Genomic DNA, 4,182 nt, shown 5'->3' on the forward strand with positions numbered 1-4,182 from the left:
CAAATCTTGGTGAAAATTGCAGAATAAAAACCACAGGGCTCAAAATACTCATCACAGACACATACAGAAAAGGCAGAAGGCCAGTCCAATAAGTAATGAATTTTATGTTTTTTCATTGTTGAGAAAGACACAGTACAAAAGTGCTGCAATGAATGGGGCACGCTACCTTAAAAACTGATAGCCTGCGTGTTGATAAGGATTTCAGAAAGCTGCAACTGAGCTACTGGGAATTTGTGAAATGAGTGTTCTGAAATTTAACAGGAGATCTGTGTCTTAGAGGTGAAGGGTTTAGTCTCCAAACACACAAGCCAGTGATGATCAGTTTTCAAGTGTACATGTTTGTGTACTCATATGGTAAAGTTCAGTGGCACAAGCACGTCTGTTCGTGAACTCATGTGGGTAGGTTCAGTGGGCAACAGTCTTCTGAGTTTACCTAGTGTTTATCACAGATGAATTAGAGCATAAATATAAAATTCAAATTTCTCATCATTTTCTTTGCCCTCAACTTATTAGTCTCATCAGAACAAACCAGCTTTGACCTGATTCTGCTCACAGCACTTCAGGCACCACCCATATGCATGTGTTCATCCAACAACTGATTCTCTGTGGACATGAACTGTGTAGTCTATAGTCCAGTTGTGTCTGCTGTGAGTCACCAGAGTTGGTGTTATATCCTGCAGACTATAGCTCAGGACTGCCCCAGCTCAGAATCTAGCCGTGTATGGGTGTCACACTTACCCACACTTCTTTTTAGCCCACTACAAATTCAGAGTTCTCACAAAACCCTCTCAGTTTCCACAGTTTTCTAGTATGGATCATAGGACTCGAGAACTCACTTTATTGTCACTGGTTTATTAAAATGGCTATGACTTGGAAACACACAAGGACAATTACTGAGCACAAAGCCTCCTTATTCTCTGTGGGCATATCCCTGTGTGTTCACCAACCAGAAGCTCTTTGAGCCCTAGCATAAAGGTTGGTCTCCATTGACTCCATTATGGAGAATTTACACCACTGGCTCCTGCTGACCAGCTGAACCTCAGCCTCTCTACTTCTGGAGGTCAAAAAATGGGGCTTCCAAGAGACTTGACACTCCAGGGATCTTAGGTACACAGTGTTCCATCCCTGCCACTGATGGGAAATGCTCAGGGCTCTATGGATTCTGTCAGTGACGTTGCTGCCTCACATGTACAAGCAGAGCCAGTCTCTACGTTTTCTTCCTCTTCCTCTTTGGTTTGTATTTGAACATTTTTATTTATCTTTAAAAGTATTTTAAAATACTTTTAGTGGTGTTTGGTAGTCTGGGGCTCTATCACCTGAGTCACAGGAAAGTCAGATTGACTGTAGTTGTTTTTCTAATATGGTCTTTTATGACCATGTATTTATTCTTTTTCTAATATGGTTTTTTATGACCACATCCTATTTATTCTTCCAACATAGCTGGGATTATAATATATCATCATGACTGGCTTGTTTGCTGAGATGAGGTCCTGCTGAGATGGGTTCCTGCTAACTTTTTTCCTGGGTTGTCCTTGAACCACGATCCTCTCAATCTCTGCCTATCTTAACTTTTAGAAGTGATAACTAGAGATTTCCTTATGATTTCCAACCTAATTTACTTATACCATGACAAAGAATATGTAATATTCTAAGATGAATGCTCACATCTTTGTCTCCTCAAGACTATAACCATAGTGATGTCAGTATTCTTGCTCATTTTACACTTTGTAGCTCAATGAGGCACATAGTAGACAGTGGATTATTTTAGAAAGAAGGGGGCCAGGAAGAAATTTCCTCATCCAAACAAACAATCCAAAGAACAAATAGTAGAAACAAAATATTATAATTATAGGTAATCCCAGTAAGGCTAGTATTTAAGACATTAGAAGACATTGAAAAAAATGAGGTGCACACACACACACACACACACACACACACACACACACACACACACGCACACTGGCATTTTACTTGTTCATTAAAAAGTATGATGTTCCATTTGTACAGAAATGGAAACGCTTTGCAGATGCTGCTGTCACTCGTGGTTACCAGTTGTCAGCCACTCTGTTCTTCCACGTCACCACTGATGGCAAGCCTTTGGGCCGCATCTCCTCTGGGTTATTTGCAGATAAAGTTCCAAAGACAACAGAAACATTTCCTGCTCTGAGCACTGGACAGAATTGATTTGGTTATAAGGGTTCCTGCTTTCACAGAATTATCCCAGGGTTCATGTGCTAGGGTGGGCACTTCACATGCCATACTGGCACTGATGGGAAGTCCATCTGTGGAGAGAAATTTAAAGGTGAGAATTCCATCCTGAAGCCTACAGGTCCTGGCATCTTGTCCACAGCAAATGCTGGACCAAGCACAAATGGCCCCCAGATTTTGTCTACACAGGGAAGACTGATGGGTTGGATGGCAAGCATGTGGTCTCTAGAAAGGTAAAAGAGGACATGGAAGTTGTGGAAGCCATGCAGGGCTTTGGGTCTGGGAATGACAAGACCAGCCAGAAGGTCAACTCTAATACATTTGACCTGGTTTATGGTAACTATCAGTCCATTCCCTCTGTAGCTCAGAAGAGTACCCTTCCACCTCATCTGCTTATAATATGCTCTCATTGCAGATCTTTGGGTTCCATGATTTAATTACTCCCCTCCAAGGCCAGCTGGATTGCAGAGTTAAGTTTATGCTTATAAATAAAAACTAAAAAATAAACGGAAAGACTTGGAAAATTATATTAAGTGAAGTAAGTGAGGCCCAGAGGGATGAAGGTTGTATGATTTCCCTTATATGTTGTAGCTAAAACTTTCTAAACCTATAAGCAAACACATTAAGGGCTGGGAGTTTGGCTTAGTGGTAGAGTGGCTTGCCTAGCATGCATGAAGACCTGGGTTCGATCCCTTGGCACTGTGTACATAGGGAAAAAAGCCAGAAATGGTGCTGTGGCTCAAGTGGTAGAGATCTAGCCTTGAGAAAGCCCAAGGACAGCACTCAAGCCCTGAGTTCAAGCCCCAGGAATGGCAAAAATAAGCAAAAAAAAACCCATGTTGAATGGTTTGCAAGTCATCACAAATGCATTAACTGAAATATAGTAGATTCAAGGGAGAACTCAAATAGTGTAATTCCTTAGAAAGGCAAAGTCAAAGCCCAACAAAATAAGCAGGAGGCAATGGGTACTTGCAAGAGTGGGTATAGGGCTAAGGGGAGAGGGGAACGAGAATGCAGTTAAGAATTCAATGCACATACTACAAAATTAAGACAAGTAAAGGAGTGGAGGGTCAGAAAGGGTGGACGAGAACATTGAAGGGAGTGACACAGATGAAGAGGTATTGTCTTCATAAACTCCTTTGTTAAATGGAAGCCCCTTTGTGCAGCTACTTAAAGATAATCGTAATGACGATGATGAAGATGATGACAGAAGAAGAGAAGGGGGTCAGTGCTCAGCCAGTTAATGTGGTCTCCAGTACCAAGAGTGTGGCAAAAGGAGAATACTCACAGGGTACATACAGCCTTTTGGTATCCCTTGTCACCAGCTACTCTGCCAGAGTCTCAGAAACAAAGCATATCAGCACCCCTACAAGGGTTACTTTGCTTGTCCACTACCGGACTCTTAGGACTGTGTGCTGTACCCAGCTGGAACACAGTCCCTTATCAATTGTTCTTGTCCTTATCTAGTTTGTAGGGCTTGGAACTCGGGGTCTGAGTGCTGTCCCTCAGCTCTTTTGCTCAAGGCTAGTGCTCTACCACATTGAGTCACAGCACCACTTCTGGTTTTCTTGTGATTAATTGGAAATATGAGTCTCACATTCTTCTCTGTCAGGGATGGCTTCTAACCAAGACCATCAGATCTCAGTCTCCTAAGTAACAGGATTACAGACAGGCTAGTCTAGTTTTTTATTTGCCATCTTTATTTGAAACTTGAGACGATAGCACTTCTCATGGGACTTATCAATATGATATAATAATTGGGCTAGATTCTCATCTCCTGCCACCCAATGGAGGAAGGCTTAAAGAACCTTTCCGCCTCTTGCTTAATGATGAATGAGGAGGTCTGGGCTGTCCACAAGTTGTGACTCCAGGTACTAGATGAGTACTCAGATAGACTAGGCTGATTTTAAAGTGCAGACATACTCTCTTAAACCGTGCACCAAGCAGAAAACAAGACCTGGACTATACTTCATT

The 4,182-nt window shown here is 42.0% G+C and overlaps 1 pseudogene; it reads left to right on the top strand.

The window, feature by feature from the left end:
- The first annotated feature begins 611 nt into the window (after window positions 1-611).
- LOC150063858 (peptidyl-prolyl cis-trans isomerase A pseudogene) lies at window positions 612-2,580 on the top strand (annotated as a pseudogene).
- The last annotated feature ends 1,602 nt before the right edge of the window (window positions 2,581-4,182 follow it).

Source organism: Megascapheus bottae, chromosome 5 (genome assembly GCF_031878675.1).
Source record: "Megascapheus bottae isolate mThoBot1 chromosome 5, mThoBot2.hap1, whole genome shotgun sequence".
In the NCBI taxonomy this organism is placed as follows: Eukaryota; Metazoa; Chordata; class Mammalia; order Rodentia; family Geomyidae; genus Megascapheus; species Megascapheus bottae.